The sequence below is a fragment of the Passer montanus genome, unplaced genomic scaffold, assembly GCF_014805655.1.
Source record: "Passer montanus isolate IOZ18808 unplaced genomic scaffold, ASM1480565v1 scaffold66, whole genome shotgun sequence".
Lineage (NCBI taxonomy): Eukaryota > Metazoa > Chordata > Aves > Passeriformes > Passeridae > Passer > Passer montanus.
Genome location: NW_024371704.1, coordinates 4,849,836 through 4,862,934, shown reverse-complemented (window position 1 = coordinate 4,862,934; position 13,099 = coordinate 4,849,836). Strand labels below are relative to the sequence as shown.

General features: G+C 38.6%; 1 protein-coding gene across 6 annotated transcripts in view; it reads right to left on the bottom strand.

Moving 5' to 3' along the window:
* The window catches only part of GULP1 (GULP PTB domain containing engulfment adaptor 1), a 166,709-nt gene that overhangs the window by 115,547 nt on the left and 38,063 nt on the right, over nt 1-13,099 (bottom strand). For 5 of the 6 annotated variants that reach the window (XM_039728637.1, XM_039728639.1, XM_039728636.1 and 2 more), the window contains one exon: nt 10,117-10,170. The exons of the other annotated variant lie outside the window; for it this stretch is intronic. The gene's annotated coding sequence lies outside the window, so the exon portion shown is untranslated. The remainder of the gene's footprint in view (nt 1-10,116; nt 10,171-13,099) is intronic. 6 annotated transcript variants of the gene reach the window in all.

The window sequence follows — 13,099 nt, the reverse complement described above, 5'->3', positions numbered from 1 at the left end:
TGTAGAAGTCTCAGAAGAGTATTTCCATAGCTGTTAATAAAGTCTTAGTGTACATCAAGGGGAAGAGTAACTGATAAGCCTGAATAATTGTGATACAGGGCTCTTAAACTTTGTGTCACATGGAGCTGTTCCACTTGATATTGACACCCTGTAGATTTTCAGCTCCAACTTGGCCTCTAGCAACTCTAACCACACAAGAAAACTTTTGACTAAACCTTTAACCAGTAAAGAAATTCAAGAGACAAACAGAATAAGCAGCCTATTTGTTTTTTTATTACCACCTCTGGAATTTCATGTTTCATAATGCATGGGGTTTTATGATGCTGAGTACACATCCTTGAGAAAGAAAGGAACAGTTTCACATGTGTCCTCTTAATTGCCTCTAACAGGAGTATGTCCCAATACAGCAGCATGGGGTTTCTAAGTGCATATGGGCAAGCCCTTTTTGTATACTGAAGCTCCTGACAAACCATGCCTAAAAAATTTGTATAATAAGGTACTCCTGAAATTTTAATTCTGCCTTCTCCTTACCACAATAAAAAGAAAAAGCTCATCCTTTATTTCCCTAAGTTTGATTATGTCCAGCAGCTGTGGAAGGGAAAACAAGAAGTTTGGGAGACTCAGGTGTCAAATTTAAGTGACCTTAACTACTCCAGTTACAGCAACACTTATTTAGCAATCACTCTGATAAGAGAAGATCAGTAAAACAAACAGATTTGTTCATGTTCCTATCATTCCTACTACTGAATGAGGAGATATCTATGATAAGGAGCAGAAATAGAGCACTAAGTGGTGTCTCCTCCAGGTGTGGCCAAACCCCAGAAAGCACATCAGCAATACAATAAAGATACCAAGTTAGCATGGTTATTTGGAAGATATATGTTTTTTCAGCTTCTTCTGAGTATTCTTATTCACTTGGAAGGAAAACCAAACAAGCTACCTTTTTTAATGCCATCCTTACCAAAATTGTTTCAGGCAACACTCTGGGTGGGTGATCCAGATCCATGCTGTGCAGCAGCAGTCTCCTGTTACCTAGTCGTGCCTAAGTTTACACCTTTGCTACTCAAGATACATTTGAACCCTGTCAGAGATTAACTTTTTTTTTCCATAGAAATAGAAAAGGGTATTCCTGTTAAGAAAAAGTCTGGACAAAGCACTATTGCCCTTTTCTCATACACGTCAGTATGTTTTTGCCACACCTCTTATTATTCTTATATGAGAGGCAAGGGACAAGCAAGGCAACTTTTTAAAGTCTCAAAAAAGAAATTTGTTAAAAGCCATCCTATTCTTTCCTCATAGCCATCCAGGAAGATTCACAATGAAGACTGGTTAAAAAAAATGGCACTTCACCATGAAAACAACCTCATAGAACTTGCAGGAAAAGAAGCGTGGGGCTGTCACATTCTGAATGCAGACACACAGTCATATCCAGGAAAAATGCCAGCCATACCAAGACACCACAGAAAATGACTAAGGAGTATTTCCAAACAATATTCACTGCAGTTTCCAAACAATTCATGCTTCTTACTTGAGTCAGATCTTAATATCGGAAATAACAGAAACATCTGCAGAAAGCATCAGGTACAAACAAAGGCAAAGTGAAACAGCGATTTTCATAATCCTTAGCTAATTTTTGTCACTGCTTCGCAGATATTAGTAGCCAGCATTCCCCGAGTTTATAAAAACAAGGAGGTATTGGTAAACCAAAGCACATTAAACAATGTATGGCAATGCATGAAACAGTGATTTTCATAATCTTTAGCTAATTTTTGGCTATGTCACAGCTTGGCAGATACTAGTAGCCAGCATTCCCAGAGTTTATAAAAACAAGGAAGTATTGGTAAACCAAAGCACATTAAACAATGGTATGGCAATGCCATGTGCACTAGAAAACTGCATATCTTATACCACTTCATTGCTTCATTGGGTAATAAAATGTTGTGTTAACTGCTTGATCAAAAACTACATCACAATGTTAGCACAAAGTCTGAGCATCTATCTGCCAAAAGGTATAGTTATGAAAATGCAGTAGGAACATTCCATATTCCTCTTTCCATGCATTGGGTTTGTTACCTCTTCAAAAAATCAGAGAAATTCTAAAGAGTATTATAAACTCAAATCAAGCAGAAATTACATATTCCATCATGCATCTGTTGCTCTAGTTCTTATTTAAATTTTAATAGTACAACTACATCTTTCAATCACAGAAACAAGAAAGATTTTGCCAAAGGTCTACCCTAAACCGAATGGATACATTTTAGCTGAAGCATCACCTGAACATTTTAGGTTTCTACTTTTTAAATTTCAAGAGAACACTAATATATTAATTATCCATCTGTTGCTCTTGTTTAAATTTTGTAGTACGACTATGCCTTTCTTTCACACACAGAAGAAAGATTTTGCCAAAGGTCCACCCTAAACCGGATAGATACATTTTATCTAAAGTATCACCCTGAACATTTTAGGTTTCTACTTTTTAAATTTTAAGAGAGAATGCAATATTTTGCCAAGAGAACACTAATATATTAATTATTTCTAGATGGATCTGACATCCATGTTGCAAGTCATCTACTGTTTGTTCTACAATTTATTTCCCATAAATAAAAAGTTTAGAGTTGATAATCTCCCACCACAGGCACAAAATGTATTTCATACCCACATTCTCTTTCTGATCTCCCCAAAAAGATTGCTTATTAAGTTACTTTAATATTTCTAATATGTCCTTCTGTTCAAGAAATTTCTAATGTTAACAACCACTTAGGTTGTAAATGATGTTGCAAGTTTCTGATTAGGAGTACATGGTTTTAACATTATTTCAATTAAATCATACCAGCATATTCCATCACCTACTGCATGTTCTGACAAACTGTACAGGCAACACCTTACGCTGTAGGTGGCACCATGATAAACTGGCCCTTTGAGCCTAAGTGATGCAAACCACTGCTCTCCAAACTCTGCTGATCATGACTATTTGAGAAGGGAAAAATCACTTCTGGATGCAAACAGCCTAGTCTTACACAGGATTTTATCAGACTACATTTCCAACAGGATACAAATACCTTGCAACAGCATTTTAGTTGTCTCTCATAACACAGAGATATAGAGCAACAAGAGAAGCAGGAATGCATTTACAAATTCAGAATAAGATCTAAACAAACCCCGCTTCCTAGGACCATAGAAGTACTTCAAAATTCCATACTTAACTTTATTAAGTAGAACAAGGAATTTGAAGCAGATTCCCACCCTGCACTGAACTAAGGTACAACAAGTTAAGAACCATATTCAATTTCATTGAATTCAAACTGTAAGGGAAGTTCATTCTACAATTCACCTTCCTGGCTGGTCTGGAAGTCTAAATGATGTTCCTACTTCACCTGAATACTTTATTAAGCCACTGCTAAGGTGAAAAATCTTTGGGAAAACTGCATAGAGTGCATATGTGTATCAAGATATGAATATATCTGTTGTGAAAAATATTTTTCAATTGTTGGATAATAAACCTTTTATTACAATAAAGATGAAAACTTTGCATTTGAAATTACTGTGTCAATACATTCCTGTAAAAGAGAACTCCAGTTTTGTGATTAACAAATCAATTCAAGCATCACAAATGATAATTGGTAAACACAAAGAATTTCAGACACACTGAAAGTGCTTATTGTCAAGATGCTGCTGCTTAGCAAATACAATCTTACAAAACCTATTTGTGAAATCTGTGTTTTGAATAATGCACTATTTGGTTGTAGAGAGAACAGTTCTCAAAACCTAACCCTTTAAACAGAAGTACAGCACTTAACAAGCAGTTCAAAGATTAGAACTGCCTGTATTCACAGAGCAACATGCAACGTGTGCTAGTGACTGAGTCTCACAGGCCTATCTCCTAGGAGAGAAATACACATTTTACAATGATTTAAGACTTTGCACATAGTGATATTTTATGACTATTGGACTGCATGTCAAATTAGACAAGTGTCTTTTCCAGCTGTTATCCTATAGGAATCTACCTTCACTCCACTATGGATTTACCTCTCAAATCTCACCTCCACAACACCCTGACCATTTCTTCAGGAGCAACACATGATTCTCTGTCCCAGCTAACTGCCAATTTGCTCCACAGAAAAGTGAGGGGCCAATATTTTAACTGTTTGGCTGAAATATACTTTTTTATCCTATATTCTTAACCTGCTGAATGTGCAGCAGTGAAATAGAAATATTTTTTTAGATATTAGAGAAATGTACTATATTTGAGTATAAAAATATATTTCCTTATTAACTGTGTTATATTAGAAAAATATCAGAATTAGTAAATGCTACAAGCCACAAAAAAACCCTACTAAACTCCACACACTAAAGAACTAAAAGCAAATCACTTGCTGCTTGTCAGGCATAACCTGCCAAGCTATTAGCTCTCATTTTGAAGGCTTGCATTTGCTCAATGGCTGACCTGCACATTGCAGAGCCTTAGCATGAGAAATGGCTTTTAGGCTCAGCTGCTTTCTAAGTGCCATCCATCATCAGGAAAAAGAGATTATTCCCTTTACAGTCGGCTACTTTGCCAAATTCTTCTGGCTCTGTTCCATCAGTCACACCCACGGTACCCTGGGGAAAAGCAAACCCTGGCTGTGTATCACTCTGCTCCCGCTGAAGTGCAGAATGAAAAGCAATTAGCATTTGATGCCATTTATGAGGAAAGTGAGGTGAGGAGACAGCTCTATCCTTTACCAGCCCCACTCCCTGCACCAGCCAGCAGCTCACAGGGAGGCAAGCTGGGAACTTCAACTGGGGTGGGGAAGAGCTGGGAACATCCCATGGTTTGCATAGAGAACCATAAACAAACCCACATGCAGCAAGGGGCCCTTTGGAAGCACTTCTAAAAATACATGTACACATATATTGTCACTGATGCAAACAACCAGAACGGTTTTTACTTGCTGAACCAGAAGATGGTCCAGGAAGGCTCTTTTGCTTTCCAGTAAGGCTTCCTCCCCACAATTTGTTTATACTGAAGAATTATAAACAAGATTCCCTTTCAAATCAAAACATCCGCTCTTTCATTCACAGCACAATGAATACACTGCAGAACAGATTTATCTGCACTGGTAAAACAAACCCCAAGTGCCTCCAAAGGTGGCCTTGGCCTGCCTGTTATGCCCTAAATACTCTGCAAAAGGGTGTGCCAGGTTAAGCCTTCAGCCACAGTGTCCTCTGAGCACAGCTCACTGCAGAGCTACAAAACCACCAACACAGCAGGTTTTTGCAGTCAACGGGCATTAAACCATGATGCATCCCAAAGGTTCTAGTTCCTCCCCTCCAAGGAAAAGGGAGAACAAGAAAGAGGTCAGGACTATCAGCCCATTGTTCAAATCCAGGCCAGAAAATTGGACTTTTAGAATAGCTTTTGCCTTTCCTAACTGGACATGTAAGAGGCTAAGGAGGAAAATTACAGCCACCACTCCTCTGTTCATGGTTTGTGGACAAAAAAGTGCAGTCACCTTCTGAAGAAAGGCACAGCCAGCTGGGCTCAGTCCTTCTTTCCTTTAAATCTCAACTTCACTCAAGTAGCCACCAGCATGCAAACGTTTTCACAGTAAGTTAAGGATGATGAGATCTCTTTGGATCTCTTTGCACTTTCACTGCAATCTGTCTGAGTAACACACACCATTAACCTGCTTAGTGAAAACCTAGCAGGAGAAACTTGGAAATATTATCCATAAACCGAACAATCTTTCAAAATGGTCTATCAATGGAGACACAAATCTGAACTTGTGTTACTCCTTTGAAAAATATATGCCCAAACCACATTCCCAAGATATTTCCAACTTAAAATGTTACTACTCTTTACTGCCACATTTAAACCTACTGTGCCAGCAGAAAACAGAAGTCACAAGTTCAAAAGATTTTCAAGACCCTGACAACATGCTTTGAAACTAAAGCTGCCACTAAAAATACAATGTCCTCTACTTCACAGTCAAACAGCAAAAAGCAACTAAAGCAGCACTGTGGGTTTGGGTTTCTTGAGGGAGGAAAGGATGGCACTTAATCCCTCCTAGTACCCAAAGCAAGCCATTTTGAGCACCAAATTTATTTCCTGAAAGTCAGGCAGTGGACAAGAAATCAGCTTGAAAAATCAGAAATCATACATCCCAGCATGGCCCATCAGCCTCCCCTGCTCACTGGTACATGAGAGGGAGCACCCCATGCTCCACCAGCCCCACACCAGCTGCAGCAGCAGCCACTGCCAAGGCTGGGCTTGCACTTGCAGGAGGAGCTCAAGGCACTGAAGGACTCCTGTGCAGCTGCTCTGGGAGAACCTTTCTCCAAGCAGCATGTGCAATCAGCACCAAAAAGCCAAAGCCAGGGCAAACAGGCAGCATTGGACTGGCTCTTTCTCACAGGAGTCCTCAGACCTGACCCCAAACCTTCACCTTGTCTACAACTAGGGCCACTTTGTGACCAACAACATCGTCTTCTCCACTGCACAAAGGACGCTAGCACCAGACCACTAAATCCTGGATTCCTTCGTTCCTATCCTTGCTTCAAATGAAAAATTCAGCAGCTCCACACAAAGTGGATTTCCCCTTTCCCAGTGCCTTCCTGACACCTGTGTAGCTCCACCAGCAGTGGCCTTTCCTCCTTTAACCATGGTGAAAGATTTATCAGGACACCACAAAGAGCTCTCCCCTTCCCACAACAGGTGGGTGCCCTGTGCGTCTTGTCGATCTTGACTCAAATCAGAGGAAAATGACTCCATGTCTTCCTTAATCCCAGACAAGCTGCTTCCCTGGTAGCTGTGCTGCAGTTATTGGCAATTCCTAGGTAATTAAGAGGAAATAAACAAGCTTCCAAAGCAAATGATTGAAATCTCAAATGCAATAAAGCAGGGAAAGTTGTCTTATTTGCCTGGTTGTTGCTAACTAGGAACCAAAATTCAATCCAGCCAGTTTTCACCTTTTTTTCCTACCAAGAAGAGCTAGTTGCCTTTGAATTGATGACAAACTGCAAAAAGAAAGTTATGTTAAATTAACAAGTTATAGCCCAGAGAGTGAATTAACATTTTTGACAAAAATCCCTATACTTAAACCCTTTCCCAAGCTGAGCAGACTCCATGTTAATTTAATTGCTTTCGAGTAATTAAATTCCACATTAAGTGGGGCTAATCTATGCTGTTTCAGCCTAATTACTATCTCAGTTCCAAAAGTTGGTGGCTTTTTTTCCCCCCAAAGATATTAAAATGGAATTTATTCTTTAACATTTTAAGTCTCCAGTTGTCTGTCAGGTCTACTGAATGAAGCCTTGTAGCACAGTAATACAGACACAGCAGAAAATTCAAGGCTAAGTCAGTCTTGCTCTTCCTGCATTTATTCTGCATTTTGTTTGTTATGTTAATTGAAGCTATTAGCTAATAACTTCAGTACCCTGTTAGTAATTTGTGGTTTTCCTTTGTGAAAACTAAACTAAATTGCCTCTAAATCTAAAGGAATGGCATCCATACATGACACTGAAAGGAACATTCACGTTCTAAACACAGGTTTATCAACACCCATCCTCCTGCTGCCAAGGAATACTGCCTACTCCGAACTCTAGTACAACTCAAAAACTATCAGGAGCTGGCATTCTTTAAGCTAGTCAGAGGTTTGCCAACTTATCCTTAAAGACACCCAGACATCCCAAAGGATGAATATAACTCATGCAAAATTACATCTACCTGGTATTCTTTAAGCTAGTCAGAGGTATGTCAACTTATCCTTAAAGATGCTTTAGTACACCCAGACATCCCAAAGGATGAATATAACTCATGCAAAATTACATCTATTACACTGAAGGCTTCTCTTAGGGTGAGAACATCTGGATGTGCAGAAGGGACTCAACACTTCCTTTTTCATTCCACATAGGCTCCACTGTTTTTTCTCTCACCTTAGATAAACGCAAGCACCACTTCATAAAAAGAAAAAATAAAAATCACAGTGCTTGCCTTTTTATAAACCTAAGTAACAGACTTTTTCCTTTCAAATTTCAACCTAATAAGCATGCAGTATTACTGTGTAAATTAATAGAAAAGACAGATGGGAAGTGGGGAAGACAAAGTCTTGCATTAATCCCACAGGTGGGGTTAAAGATACCAAGACAGAGCTGGAGCTCTGATTAATGCCACTTACAATATATATGCCTACCCCTATGGAACCATAAGATCACATCAGCACACCAGGTTTTGTTCAAGAAATAAATAAATAAACCAACAATTCACAAGGCAGTTTTTCATTAGATATTTGGCATGCTAGTAAGAGTAATCAGGGAATATAGATATAAACAACAGCTTTCTATTTATTCTGTCCCACTAAATAAGACCCTGGAAGAGTGCTCACTGTAACTAAATGTATCTAACAATTTTCACAGTGCAAGTACTAAAATTTGAGGCTTTATTCTTAGACAGAAAGGCAAAAGCCAGAAAAAAAGGCTAGTAAGTGAAGCTCACACAGACTCTTACACAAAGAGTGACTGTCCCATGTGACAAGCACCAGCAGAAAGAGCCCATTTATATTTCCCTGTCTCCAACAATCACAGCTGAAATGTATCTTTAGGAGCCTGAGCTGAAGTTCAGAAGACTTTCAACATACTGCTGATTCTGCAGAACATATTTCTGGGTTGTTTATCATGTCCCCGCCATTTATGCTATAGACCAAAATAATCTGATGCCTGGAAACACCAGAGTGAGGGCTGGAGACACACAAAATTCTGCCCTGAAACACCATCTCTTTATAGACAAAATTTATCTATGTTAAAAACGAGCCCCAAAAAAGGAAAAAAAGAAGAAAAAAACCCTAAAGCTCCAAATGAATCCAAAACAATTTGAAAAACTCCAGCATTCTCTTTCCATAACATTTTCATACAGCTAAGAGGCCAAAGCTCATAGTTAGACTATCAGACCATCTAGCTATTTCTGATTTATTTCTCAGAAATATTTTAATCAAGAAACTTCAGCTATGATGCTTTGCAGGTGCCAGAACATCATCACTTGTTACAGAGTGTAAACTCCCCACTCTGAGAACAGCCCATGACAGAGTATTTGAGTACATTGTCCTCTCACCCCACACTCCTTTATTTAATCACATGCCTTGGATCAAAAATGCAATTATATTCTTCTAACATAAACCATTCAGATTTAAATCCTGCTTCCTCTTGAGAGAAAATAATTTAAAATGTTTGTAACAAAGTCAGGTAATAAAAATATCACAGTTTTATGGTAAGTCTTGCTATGACTCCATCAGGAACAAATCCCTACCCTAGCTATTTGTATATCTTCAGCACATAGACTTGTTTATCAAGTTGAAAGCATTCCCCTTTCCCAGCTCCCCAGAACAGAGCCTGCAATTTATACCAGTAACTAAAATCCTACAAATCCTAACCACAGTCCTACCAATTTCAAAATCCATCTGACCTGGCCAGTGACACTGGTTCCTTGTGTCAGAATGCAACAACTTGAATGGACATGAAATCAACAGAACAAAACCAACAGAAGGTCACAAGTTTACTTTTTAAATGACTACACTTCCCCAAGAAACTGACCCAGTAAAAAAGCAGATTTGTGTTCTCTCAAAGCAGTGATGACAACCTCACCCTGAAGACACATCACCCAAAGCACTGACAACTACAGCTGCATGCTCTGTGATCTAACCCGGTCTAGCAATGAAAAAAGCAAAGCAACAGATAAAACAATCAGCCTGTGAAAGTGAGATAAATAATGGTCAAGAAAAGGCACATCAAGGAACCGTGAATTAGTAATAAAAGTTGACAGATATGTGCTGGATAGAAAGATTTCAACTGCACTCATCCAGGATAAGGATTAGCTTTCACCATCCCACAATTATTGTGGTTTCAGGTGCCCTGCAGTGATAACAGAAGCATTTAGATGACAAAAGGACCACAGGTGTTTACAGATTTTCCCTTGTGTAAACAGCACACTAAAACCTCCTGTAATATTTCTGTTCCAACAACAAAGAGAAATTAACTCTATTCACATCAGATCACCAATATAAGGGATTAGCTGTTTGTGTTAGTAAGGACATTTATGTGATCAAATGTAGATATACAGTAAACCAGAAAAAGTTATTACTGAACCTGATCTAGTGGCTCCTTCCTCTCCACGTGTCTTGCATCTCACCTCAAAGGTATCTGTCAGAAAGTTCAGAAAACACAATCATTAGATTAAGCTCTTAGTAACTCTTAAAACGATTTTTAAATTTCATTCCATACTTGCATATATTGCTAAAACTTTGGACATTATCTGGCCTAATAATTTATCAAATATGAACCAAGAGATCATTTGAGGTACAGTTGAACCTTTTTAAACACACAGAAGAAAAATTTGCTAGTGCCAAAGACTAACTCCCAAGGGTTGAACACTTGTAAGAATTCTGGGGACGTGTTCTCTGGGACACAGCCACTACAAGGATCCCCAGAATTTCCAAGGCTCCTATGAGATCTTATGACAAATCACTTAAGTGCCTTCTTTGGGCAATTTTACCACGTCTAGTACAGAGGCTTTGTGTATAAAAACAGCACAAAGTGATGAATACTCCCATCAAATACACTTTTTGCCAACTGTTACACATTAAAATTGAAGTTTTCATAAGCAGATATGTTTCCTCTGAAGTTATCAAATGTGGAGAAATAAATCAGAAAAGGCAATTTTCAGTGACCTGAAGAGGTCCAGGTTAAAAAAAAAAAATGTATCAACATCGCCAAAGAAACTAAAAGCTTCCCAGTGCAAAAAGTGACATGTTCACCACAGCACTGTGGGCACAGAAAAGCTCAGCAATCCTTGCTCTATGGGTTTATCTGCCTGGGATAAGGTCCAGAGGTCATTTTTCACACTTGTCAGAGGAATTTGTTCTCCACCACCTGAACTCAACATCCAAGAGAAGCCCTTGATCTTTTCCACTACTAGGAAAAGTCAGTATGTCTGGGATGCAGCCAGTAAAGCCATGCAAAGGCATAACAGTGACAGTTAATTACTTGCTAATCATGCTTTGGTTTCAGGATGAATGCCACCAGAAATACTTAATTTATTCTTTTCATTGATATTAGACATTCATTGTTACAATTACAAAAATTTAATGTCAACAATTCCAGACGACTGACTCTAACTGAAACTGACAAATACTTGAAAAAAAGCTCATTTTTGTGTCTGCAGCTTGAAGAGAACATTTCACAAACCGCATGCTGTTCAGAGCTGATGTGCAACTGAGAAAGAAGTACAGAATTTGAGAGAAGCCATATGGCAAAAGTTAAATATTTTGGTATCAAAATACCCATCACAGCTGAATTCAAATTTATCACATTCTTCACACTTTTGAGAGATGAGATCCAGAGACTGGTCAGAAGTGTGCAATTTTCCTAACAATTTTTACAGATAAGGGTCAACGAATTATTTTTTCTTGACAGGAGTGTGACATTTCAAAGTTTCCTTTCACCACAGAGCTCTCTATAGTTTCAGAGCAGAAAAAGAGACTGCATATTTCCTTTACACACATAGTTAGGCAACCAAAAAACATTCCAAATAATTTTACAATCAATAAGAACAAGCTTTATGTAAGCATCAGCATAATTTTATTTCCAGGCTCACTTAAAGAGTTCTAAAACTTGAATATGCCCAACATGAAATGTTAAACATTTACATTCCAGCTGACAATGACCTTGTGTTAAATTATTAGGGAGCAACAGAACAGCTGATGTTTCCACAAGCATGAGTTAGATCTGGATATGCTAGCAAACACAAGTAGATGGATCATTACTGGGCCATAACTAATGACCACTGCCATACACTGGGCCTCCAAACACTGCCTGTCATCAATATCTATTAGCAGAAGGCTGCAATATAAACATTTATAAAGCAGACACAACACACCAGCTAAACCACTAATGCATGTAATTGCTAACACAGAGCCATATGCTGAAAATTCATCTCTCTTTACATTGAACTTATACAACCTAGGCAAATCAGACAACTATCTAGCCCACAGTCTTCCAGAATTGCTTACTGAATAGAAAACTGTAATCAGCTGCCAGTTCAATTGTTTTTACAACATTCTACATAAAACAAATGAGGTCTGTTGCCCTGACTTGTGAAAGAGCTCCAATAAATGCCAATTATAAGAGCAATTAGGGGATCAAATCTGACATCACAGGTTTCTTTGCAAGATATTAGCTCAATGACTTTTTTATAAGTTAATTAGTCATGGCCTCTGAACAAGCAACAGATGATCCAAAAACAATGATTCTGCAAAAGTGTGTGTTGTCAGTCCCCATGAGGGCAATAACCCCAGCTGACCAATGGGAATTATATCTGTGACTGTCAACTCCTTCACCTATATTAACAATAACAATCTAAATTATGAACAAGAACACATGAAATATTCCAATCTAAATTATGAACAAGAACACATGAAATATTTGTAGACTTCCTACGAATCCTGGATTTACCAATATTTCCTTTGTCAGAAGCCATGCTGTTAATCAAGTATGAGATGAATCTGCAGGGATTGCACGACAGGAAGAAAGAAAGAATTCCCCCATAATACAGTGAACTTGCCTCTTCCTAAAGGAACAGAGGACACAGCAGGAACTGGGTGCTTCAGTTGAAAACTCCTTCACAAAAAGGCAAGCCTGGCTACCAGCACAATCCAGGAGAAGAAAAGTAGTTCGATTTTCTGAAAACCAAAGTCCTCTGTTGCAAAATGTTGTCTACATGATCATAATTGGGATTCCCTTATGTGTAATCATAATGACAGTATGTGATTGTGCAACGACACTTTTTCTGTAGGCTATTGCCTTGTTCAGTACACAAAACAGATGCAGGTCACCACATGAGCATCTTGTCTGATGGTCCTTTGCTAAGCCTGGTGCATTATTTGCCACAAACTCCTCGAAGTGCAGCCTGAAGCCAGAGGACACTCACAAGAGACAAGACAGTTCTCTCTGGCAGCTCTCACCAGAGCACTTTATGGTCCACAATCTTGAGTGTGTTTCAAAAATAGTGTTGTCCTTATTTTACTTTTAGCCAGTGTGGCAACTCAACATAAGAGAATTGGGAGGGTCCCAA